The sequence below is a fragment of the Vidua macroura genome, chromosome 12 (genome assembly GCF_024509145.1).
Source record: "Vidua macroura isolate BioBank_ID:100142 chromosome 12, ASM2450914v1, whole genome shotgun sequence".
Lineage (NCBI taxonomy): Eukaryota > Metazoa > Chordata > Aves > Passeriformes > Viduidae > Vidua > Vidua macroura.
Genome location: NC_071582.1, coordinates 5,786,305 through 5,797,842, shown reverse-complemented (window position 1 = coordinate 5,797,842; position 11,538 = coordinate 5,786,305). Strand labels below are relative to the sequence as shown.

The 11,538-nt window shown below is 37.5% G+C and overlaps 1 protein-coding gene across 1 annotated transcript in view; it reads left to right on the top strand.

Moving 5' to 3' along the window:
• Nucleotides 1–11,538, top strand: part of TLN2 (talin 2) — a 148,030-nt gene that overhangs the window by 5,269 nt on the left and 131,223 nt on the right. The gene's annotated exons all lie outside the window — the stretch shown is intronic.

The following is an 11,538-nucleotide window of genomic DNA, read 5'->3' as shown; positions in this document are numbered from 1 at the left end:
TAAAACAGTTCCAAAAATTGCTGGCTTGAATTTGTTCAGGTGGAAACATTAATTAGGCTTAAAGTAATTTACAGTGAGTACCTTTTACCTTAGTTCAATTTATATGTGCCAAATGCTGTGTAGCAGGAAATGGCAAAGTGGTACTTGGCAGACAGAACAGCAGCAGGAAGGACAGATTATCAATGTCTGATAGAAGTGATGGTGCATGTTTGAGAGAAGACCTGTGATACTAGGAGGGATGGTCTCAGGAATGTGGTGGTGGTGTAGGACTGATGGGCATAATCCTTAGACACATTGAATATATTTAGATACCATGACAATCAAAATTTAGCAATGGGCCTATGAATGAATATATGAATAAATTAAATCAGGAGGTCTAACTTGAATATTTCAGTTTACTGTAGCTTGCAATTTCTGTAATTCCTGTAATTCTTTGTCATTTGTGACTGCAAGATTTTCTTAGATGGTTTTTGTTGTGGTATAAGGACATATCTGTTGACAAGGGCATGTCTGAACTCCCTGGGGAAAGGATTGAGCCGGAGTCATTGCTGCACAGCCAGCACACAGGGTCAAGTAAAAGGAGCCAGTGGTGTCTCCTGGGTCAGGGTATCCCTAAAGGCATTGGTGCAGGGAAGAAGAGATCAATGTCCAGCTTCAATTGAAAAAAGCAAAGGCTGTGGGAAATGAGATCACTCTGTTGTGATGTTTAAAGTACTCTTTGGAAATGTTACGTGCAACAGCTGAGGATGTACAGACCCCTGGCAAGAACCCAAGATATTGTAGTATGTACCAACTCTGAGGAATATTTGGTTTTTTTTAATTAAAAAAAAAAAAAATTGGTGGCTGTGTTTGCAGTTGCGAGTAAGGTCCAGATAAGCCTTGTTGGCTGGATTGTCTGTTCAGCTGCACTGTGATAGTAACAAGACTTAAAACCAGCTGATTAGTGTAGGTGTGTGTACAGAAGACCAGAAGCTGTGAAGAAGGGGTAGTTAACTTTGCTTTGTGAGCTTGGGCAGACCAGACTACGGATTAAGTACAGAACAAATCCAGACATTGAGGAGGGGTTGCAGGGGATGTAATGAATTTTGTTTGAGGCCTTTGTATGTAGTGGACCTGGACATGTAAGGGGTCAGTTCAAATGGATCACAGGTGGTGTATGAGTGAGTGAAAATTTATTCTCTCTGTCCTAGGCAGAGAATGTAGTTTTAGAGTTTTCGTGTCAGAGCTTTAGCTGACTCTGTAATACTACTCCCAAGGGAGCAACAGGGCTTTGGTGATGAGGCAGAAAAACACCTTGATTGTGGTACAAGTATGTGGTTAAGGTGAGGTGCTTATGCAGCAGTTATGCACTTGGAAGTTATTCAACACAGATAAAGGAAGCCTGCAACCAGGAGGAATGGTGGATGTGACCTGAGGAACCGAGCAGACCAGTGCGGGAGCAATGGTAAGGGCAGGCTATGAAAGTGGCTCAATAATGAGTGTGAATATCTGTCTGGGAACAATGTGTTCCTGCCTCAATGCTATTATCATTCCTTTTCAGGGATAAATTGCAGTTTGAAGCATTACAAATGCCATCTGTGTATGAGGGTAAAAATCCTCTAGTACTTTAGGTTGAAAACTAAAAACAAAGCACTATTTTCCTTAGTAGATCTTAGTATAATCAGCCATTGCCTTAACTTCTCTAGGATAATATTGCCAGCCTAGCAGGTCATTTAAGGCAGTGGTTTCAAAAGATTTTTTTGATCTCACACCCTTATCAGTAAAAGATTTGTGAGCACACCCACCAAAAATATATGTATTATTTATAAATTTCCACACATACTACTCGACTATTATTATACTCATTATAGAACATACACAAAAATTAGAAATTAATAAAAAAGAAGAAAAACAGTTAGAATATATTTTATTTTTTAGCAAAACCCTTTTTTACTTTCATTAAGGAATAATTTATTGAGAGCTATGTGATTGAATATGCATTTCAAAAATTTTTTAAAATGTTGGTTCATCACTTGTATACAGCCATTTTAAGGGCTGGTTCAGTTTATTTCAGTACTTGGTTTTAATGACTTTACAAGCCAAGTAAAATGCCTCACAAAGACAGATCCAAGTGGAAGAAATGCAGTGTTGGTGCTTACTAAATAATTATACTAATTTTCCACTCCCATACACTAACTATGCAGAGATTCTTCTTGGGATTCATCTATTAAATTTCCACCTTCCCTGATGTAAATCAGTTCTTCTTGCAGACTAATGGGAAGATGTTGCATTCTTCTCTTTTCATGAGGGACATCTTTTGGAAGATTTTTAAACAGTGTTGGGTTTTTAAAAATATTTTAAAGTTTAGGAAATTATGTACAGCTTTCAGAGTTTTTTATAGGAGGTTTTTTAGTGGAAACATTTGCAAACATCTATGTTTAAAACGATCTCTGTAAAGTGAGTTTCTTCTGGAAAGCAGTTACCATCTTGCTCCCTGTTAAAATGTCAGCTTCACCTTGAAGGGACACCTTAGGTGTGTATTTATTTGAAAATATCTGGTAGGTAGGATAATGCTGACAGCTTCTTGTCAGCAAAGAAAAGAAAAAGCAATTTTGAACAGTTGCCTTTGTAGGAAAAAACACATGGTGTGTCATTAAGTGTGACAACTCTTTTAAGCCCTTTGCCACAAGATAACTAGCAAAACTTACTGTGGGAGTATGAATTTCATGGTCACTCCCCATCTTGTTACAAGGTATTCTACTGCTACTGAAGATCTTATTTTTATAAAATTATATAAACAATGACATCCTGAGCACTTGGTGTGCTCCTGCCTCCAGCATTGCTGTGTTAGTTTGTCTATGAATGATGCAGTGAAAGAATTTAATGTGTGATTATGGAGTGACTGCTTTAACTGGAATAAAAAATAAAAGGATTCCAGTGTAAAGATTACAGATAAAATCACTTAAGTGTACACTTGCACAGTTTTCTCATAAAACATTGTTTCTAATCAAGAAATAATTTACTGTTGACTCTACTCTGATACGTTGTTCCTGGAGTGGCTCACAAAAGAGAAGTTCCCAGTGTGTTTCACTGTTGAAACAATCCAGTATATACCTTAAGATGAGGCATGTAGGAAACATCTGTAATGTCAGCCAACAGTGTAGCACACATCCCACACTGCATAATTTGTTCTAATACTTGTTTCCTCAAATCTTCAGCTGTTTTCTGCGAGTCTTCCAGCAGTATTTGCTGACAAAGGAATGCCATATTGTCTTCCATGTATTATTTCAGGCATTTTCTACTGCACTAGGAAGACCAAATGGTCTCTCATGCTATATGCTTTTGTCTTTTCTGCTGCAAAGTAAGAAACCTTAAAAAAGGCTTTTGAAGATTTGCCATTGAGTTCAGGTGGTTTGGGTTTTTTTAGTGAAGTACTATATTAAGTATCACATGACTTGAAGAAATTGTAAAGATTTGTCTTCACCTCACTGTGTACTTAATTTTTAAATATCTTGCTAATCATGATGGCTTCGTATTATCATGATCTAATATCTCGAGACAAAATGTGTATTTAGAGTGAAGTTCATCATTAATGATGGTAGATGTAAATCCATATTTCAAATAGTTATCATCATAATTCCATTTTTTTTTGGCCATCTTTTTGTCAGATCTGATTAGATTGTTGATTTTACCTCATAATTTGTGTGACAAGTAGCTTTTATTGGGAATAGGAAGTCAGCTGTTGCATATGGATTTTGAAGCAAAAAGATCTGTCTTGGCATCTGTGTATCTGACATAGTTACACTTCAGAGTCTTCAGGATCAGAGGTGATTTTAGGAAGATTTGCAGCTGTAGAGGGCCCTAAAGGCAGTAAACTATTTGTGTATTTCCCTGGTTAGAGTTCCTTGCCTTCATTTCTCTCAGGTTACCATACTTGAAAATAGGGTATTTAGTTATGTGGTCCACATGTGTTATGACAGCATGCAAATTTCTATAAGCATGCCTTTGTTAATTGTGGTCTTAGGTTGTGCCAGTTAAACCTTTAGAAATAAGCATTCCTAAATAATGGAAGTTTTGTTTTGGTGAGTTTGGTTGGTTTTGGTTTTCTTTGCTTCTGGGACTTATAAGAAGGGATAGTAATTCTTCTAGTTTGCTTATAGCAGCCAACACAGTGTAGTTCCCTTCCTGCCTGAGGCTACAGCAGATAAATTCCAAGTACCTGCAAAACATCTGCTATCAAGCACCAGTACTGTCTTGGTACCCACCCAAAAAGCGTATCTTTTCGTGTACAGCTCATCTTTCTGTAGCTGCCAAGGAGTGAAATACAATTTTTGCCCTGAGGAAGATGCAAAAGCAAGGTGGGACTGCAGATAATTGTGGTTTGGGTAGAAAGAGAAGATAAAGCAGGGAGTTGCTTTTAGAAGTTGTTTACAAGACTCTGAAAAACAAAGGAAGAAATGTAGAATGAAATGATAGAATAGAAAGAAGAACGAGAAAAGCATTTTAAAATGCTTTTCTGCAAACTATAGTTACAGCTTTGTAAAGACTGAAGATTTCTAGTAGTGTGTATTGACTAATTGGTTTTGGTTTGTTTGTTTTTTTTTTTTTTTTTTCCTGGACTAATTTGACTCATGCCAAATTTCTTGCTTCATGTTTACCTCTCATTATTTTAACCAGAACTATATTACTGCATGTCAAATATTCTTTGTGTTACTATGACGAGATACAGAAAGCAACCATGTCATCACAGAAACAGACCTTATGGAATAGCTGTATTTTGTATCAACACTTATTCTGACGTCTTCAGTAGTTTTGCTATTTCCTTCTGAATTTGAGTTGTTCCGTAAGAACTCTCTAATTTAGCTTTCTTTTATTTGGCACATTTTTCTTTACATGTATTCTGTGAGATCTAACCCTCCCATGACATGTGATCAGGGAATCAGGGTGCTGGAGACTTGTACAAGTGAAATTTGTCTTCCTTCTGGGTCTCTAGTGTTTAGTAGAAGTTTTGTTTCTTCCTGATCAGTCTACAGATGCTTGAAATACTTGTGCTTGTTAGGAGCTGCCATTTGAATCGAAGCAATTCATGCTTTAGATATCTCCAAGTAGCTTAGAATTAGAAAATCTTTCTTCTGGCAACATTCATGGGATTTTCAACTAAGCAATAGGAAAATGCTTCTTTATAAGTAATAAGCTAATGAAAGCCTAGTATTTGTACAATCAGGCTTGCCTAAGGCGTATGGCTGTCTTGTCAGTAGCTATTGGAATGCTGCCTTTTGACTGGGTAGGAGGCAATCTTGTGTTTTGGTTGGTGTGAGTGACCGTTGGGTAGTGAAACAGCTGCACAAGGGGCAAGTAGGGCAGGCCAGTCTGGGCTTCTCTCTTAGAGTTCTTGTTATTGGGAGTGCTGCCATGAAACCAGCTCTTTCTCCACAACACATCTGATGCAAAATGGGATTAAACTGAGCTATTTGCCTGAAAAAAACATTATAATGCTTGGTGAAGAATGTAAACAGCTAGGATCTGTGTCATTTTTAGGCATACTCTGGTTCCATAGTGGATACCTTGGGGAAATGAAACTCAAGTGGGATGCAGATTTTGGTGCAAGTCCCACAGTCTAGAAGTGCAAGGGTTGTTAACAAGGAACCTACATTCAGCAAAAAAGCTCTAGTGATGTGTGGAAGGCAGAAATCCTGACTAATAGTTAGCTAAAGAGGGGATTTAGAGAAGACGTTTGCAGTGCCAGCATCCTTTTGTCACCTGCTTTGTCAAATAGTACTTCTCTACCATGCAAAGCTTTGAATGACCTGTTCAGCACACAGTGACCAGTGGCTGGTATCTCAATAAAGGGGAATGAAGACTGAGTGTGCTTAAGGTTCTCTAACATAGGTGTTATACTGCAAATGAATGATACAGTGCTGTATCTTCCTAGCAGAATGAATAAGGAACTAAAGCCCTCAAAGCAAGTATTTATTGTAGAAGAGTTTGATTCTTTGAGCTGGAAGATATAACATGATACGTTTAAGTGTTCTGAGATTCTATGGTGAAGTCTGCAGGATGCCGCAACTTAATTTCTTTGTTTATACTGCTGGTTTCTAAATGTCTGTTCTTGGCTTGCTTGGTGGCAAGTCTTGCAATAGTTGTTTCCTGCAACTGAACAAAGGAGCAGTGTTGAGTATTTGAGAGAATGCTTAGCAGGTAGTCGAGAAAGGTACTTCCCAGTAACTCAGCTTTGAAATCCTTGAATTGAAAAAGAGTCTTGTTTTCTCACGCATGCTCTGCTTCTCCCATGCATCTCTGTTGTCTTGCTTTAACGTCTGCTGTTTAATGATTCCAAATACATAGGAACTTCGGTTTAGTCCTACATAAAGCAATGTGTAGGCAGGAGGAGGTTTGCCCACTTCCAGATCTCTATGAGGTATGTGTTAATGCTGAATAACTTCTCACATTGAACCAGCTGATTGCATTTTCTGAGCTGTTGTTTCAAATTCTTTTCCTGTTGAGATACCGATGTGACTGCTTTGTTTTTTAAGATGCTCTTAACAGATATACAAGCTGGAAATGCAAAATTGAGCTAGTAATAGCTTAGGTCTCCATGGTGACCATGGGATCTTGAAAACTAAGGAAATTATATTTGACTTCCTAGGGCTCTAGGTTACTCCTAGGCCCTAAGGATTCAGGCTTACAGTGGTAAAAAGTGTTCCTTCAGGCATGATAGGAAACTATATATAATGTAGAACATAAACCCCAGGTTTGTAATTAAAAGAGTGACACTGTGGTAGTGTTCAAGTGAAAAAACAATAGGAAACCTTTGAGGAGGTCTACAGAGATTAATTACACTTTACAAATTACTTCAAAAGAATCTTATAAATAGTACTCTGGGCTGCCTCTATAAAATGTTAAAAGAATGAGCTTGCTGTATGACAATTACTACACCTGAGGACAATGTAAGTTATTAATGAGATAGTGAAATTATGCTTTCTGTTGCATATACTTGATATCTTCTAATTACTGAACCCAAATTTTCAGTTATTCATGGAGGCAGGAGTCCAAGTCATTGAAGCACTGTTGAAATTTGAGGATGAGGAGGAACAGCTCTGTGTCTGTAAAATAAGCATGTATATGATGTGTCACATCTGTCTAAATGAGTACCAATACAGCCTGTGGCTTTGGCAGTTGATTACTTGCTATAATTCAACCCTCACATCAAAATAAATTTGCTTATTTAGTGCTGATATCAGAAAGAATAAATATACATTTATTTTGAAAAGTGGAAATAAGTTAACTTCAAGATGGTTTGTTTGACTTCGCAAGGATAAATAGACCCAGGAGTATGTGGTGTTGACTTTGAGTACTTTAGCATAGTTATTGTGAGACAGAGACAAGGACCAGTCTTTATGCCTCAGTGACAAAGTGTTTAGACATTGAATTGAAATCTGAACTGTTTCTGTAGCCTTCTCTTAGGTAGAATGGAGTAACATACCCAGTATCAATAAATTACTGGCATCCATTTTTTTGTTTCTGCATTTTCTTTTGGAGAAAAATGGGTTTAATAGTTGAAGGCAAAGCTCTCATGTCATCTGATGCTTTCCCACAGCATGGAGCCCCTCTATGGTCTCTGTGGCTTTTGGCTGTCAGAGCTGGGTAGCCATATGGGCTCTAGGTATGCATGTTACAGCAGAAGGCCTCAACTTCAGCCACAAACAGTGCAATTTACAGAGAGAGCCTGGGGGAATGTTTTTTTCCTTGCATTGTACTTGCAGGCATGGCTAAACAATCAGGATTTTACCCTTCTCAGAAGCATTACAGGCATGTAATTGCTCTGTCAAAGGTAAAGGCAGAAACCTTGATGGGCAAGGAGAAAGTAACTTTGTGTGTCGCAGCAAATTGAGTTCCTGAAATGTCAAACTTGGATTTGAAAATTTAATTTGAAATACTGACTTTGAAGGCATATTCTGACCTACAGCTTGAGTTTGAAGCTTTATTAAACTTGAATCCCTCTACCCTTACTTTCTCATGCCATTCTCCAATAGTGTTTCATATACTCACTGAGCATGATGGAAATAACAAATCTGAATTGCTATATTCTGATGATACTTGAGAAACTCAGGGAATGGATGTTGCACACCAGTATTAGTAGTGTGAAACATCTTTTCTTAATTTGTAGAAGTATATATTTTTTCAGGGAAAAAAAGACTAATATATTCCAAATGTTGCAGTATTAAAAATAAAAGATGGGGCTGAAAACTATTTGGGCAGTGTACTAACAGAAGACTTGGTTGACTTCCAGTATTTTTCTCCTGAACTTTCAATGTTTGAATGCATTCTTATGTTCATTGTTTAAATTTAAATGAGTTCGAGAGTGTTAGGAGAGATTCTGCCTAACAGTGGGACAGAAGTTTTAATCAGCTATGTGTTTTGATACTTTAGTTGTGTGAAAGCAAATTAAGTATATCAGTTTGCACACTTTTTTTGGGTTGAGCTAGAAACTGGAAATTCCTTTTGAAATAAATTCTTTCTGAGGAGTGAAGTCTGCTTGATGAAGCAGACTTGCAGCCAAACCAAACTGTCAAATGAGCCCAACCAATGCAAAATCTAGTCTTTCTTTCAGCTGAAAAGCTGTGGGAAAGCTAGTATTAGTTTTCCTTGTTTACTCCTTATTTCAGTGACAGATACTTCCAAGTTCACTGCATTTGGCATTAAAATAAATGTTCTACACAGAACACTAAATGTTGACTTTTATTAATTTGTGTTGTAGAAATGGTCAGTGTGTCTTGCTGGCAGATGAAGCCTAAGAATGTTGTGTTTGGAATACTTGTACCTTTCATTTTTTCCCTTCCCTGCAGGAAAAGTTGCTTTAAGAACTGCCTGTTAAATTGGAAATGACCTTACTTGCCTTCAGTTATAAATAGCAGTAAAAAGGAAGGGGATTCCCCTGCTGTCAAGCCCCATTCATGGCTTTCTATTTTGGTTAAAGCCATGTCTTACAACGAGTGCACTGTGACTTCCAGCCCTCAGCATGCTGCAACAAATGTAGTTGCATTCCAAAAACAATATGCTTGAGGTCATAAGCAGGTAATGTTGCTCTGCTACAAGTCCTTTTTGTTTTTTTTTTTTTTTAGTTAGTGGAGTTAGAGATGCCACAATATGTATTGAAACAGTGCCCATGTGCTAATTTGTGTGCCTTATGTGTTCCTTTGGGCTCTCTTGAATCATGAAAAGCTGTTAATGGTGAAACACTACTGTGCCTGAAATTTGAAGAAAAAAATCTTGTGTATTTAACAGCTTGAAAGGGTAACCCTTTGTTGATATTGCTTTCTCTTAGAGGGCTATGGTTCTTGTACTGTTGTGGAAGCAAAGCACTGAAATAAATTGCAAAACACCTTAGTCATGTTTTGATGTGTGTTCTTTCTTTAAGACCATATTTAAACATAGTTTTAAAAATCAGTTATATAAAGTGTTAGTAAAGATATACCCTGATCTGGTACTAAAAGTGCTAACTGTTCTCAACCATTTAGTTATATATATATTGTGTATCTCACTAGCTGATCAGTTATCTTATTAAAATACATTTTTGGCCACATGCAGGTTGGTGTTGGTGTCCAGTTTACAGCTCACCTTCAAGTCGCAGTGTTTATATCTTCAACGCTGCAATTATGTCAATGTGTTGGGAGGAAGCGTTTGATCATTTAAAATATGATCATGTGATTGATACTGGATCTTGTAAGTAGTGCCACTGGACAATAGGATTCCTCATCAAAGGTTTCTGGTGATTGTGTGGAAAAACAGCTCCTGTAAAGCAGTGTAAAAAGCTCTGTATCTGTTAAGTGCATGGCAGGGCATAATTAGTACTATTCCATTATTTTGTACTTCACTATAACCTAGTTTAGAAGGGAGAATGAAGGCAGGCTTGGCCTCTGACTTCAAGTGCTAGTTAAATTGATTTGACATAAGTAGTAGTTTTATGTCATTTCCCAAAACAAGACAACAATACTGTGGGCAAAGGTGGAATTAGTTTGAAAAACATCATCTGTCATAGGCTCATGTCAGTCCTTTTCCATCCTTTTGCTCATGTCAGACAAACTAAAACCAGATTTGTCTGGTTCAGCTTCTCTATGATTGACACAAATAGGTTATGAGTGGTGATTGTACTTTCAGTTGTTGAGATTAAGAAACAGCTACAGTTGTGGCTTTTTCAGTGCTCTTCAATACATGAATGAAGCTGCTCAACTTCATCTGCTTCTCTTTGCAGATTCTGTTGCAGCCAAAGCCATTGTTTACATGTACCATGCATAAATTGAGTATTTTGTCCCTTATGAAAGTGAAGAGGATTGTGGAATGTGTGCCTGTTAGTAAGGTATAGTTGTCTTGACAGAACATTAACTATCTCTTGAGACAATGATAATTTTGGGGTAATTTAGATAATCAGATTTAGAAGTATTAACTACCATCAACTATTTCTTACATTTTTGTTTTTGAAGGAAGCAGCAAAAGACCAGAATATTTGTAAAAGTATCAGTCTGGGAGGATGTATGAAATGTAATTAGCAAGCTGAACTGCATGGAAATTAAATCAGTTTTGTGTGCTCCATCCAAGATGGCTCTAATGGTTTTTGAGTGACCAGCTTATCACTGTTCAGTACCTTGGCAATGTATTCTTTCTGACTACGTAACCATTTGAAAGCTGGGTCTGAGCAGTAGTTTTTACTCAACACTGCAAGGACTTTGACATGCACAGACCGAAGCATCTAGAAAAAGAGTCTGAATTCTGTGCTGTTTACAGTGTGCTGCTTGTATTTAAGTGCAGACTGACTACAAGTCCTTAATGATCCCTGATCTGCAATGGGCACTACGTACACAGGAGAAGGCATCTCTGAGTATTCATTGTGGAATTTTGTAGCATAATACTACATTCTGTATCTTAAAAATACAGGGATTGTTGTTTCCCATTTGGGAACAGCTAGTCTTATAAGAATTCCCCAAGAGTGCAGCAAGTTCACCCAGTGCTACAACAGTGCTGGCTGTGTTGTGTTCTTCCAAGTTCCCATCCAGTGGATTGCTGAAGTCTTACAGTTGCAGTGCTGAGACCTCAGAATTCAGCCTGGCATTTGATGTTTGAGGTACTTTTTCACTAATACCCCTGACAGGTCAACAATTCTTAAATAAAGTGAGGTTGCTGGTGGCAACAGGCATAGGATCATTCCAGTAAGAACTTTGGGTAAGATAGATACCTAACAATAGATTACAGTGTAGGCTTGTTTTGAATCCCCAGTTATTTCTGGTATGGCTTCAGTTTTCTTAAATAAGATTAGCATTGCCCTTATCTGTAAACTCATGAGATGAAATTACTTAAAATAACTTGTACATATTTATGAAGTACTTCTTTCTACTGAGCCTTAAAACTGAAGGAAAGCTATTGATGCACTTTATTTTCTTTTGGTCAAAGGGGAGAAAGTGAATATTTTTGATTAAGTTTTGTACATTACCCTCAGTAGGTGTAGAATAGTGAATTGAAGGGCAGGAAGGCAGGTGCTCATGCTGGGAATATCTGATGTTTTTT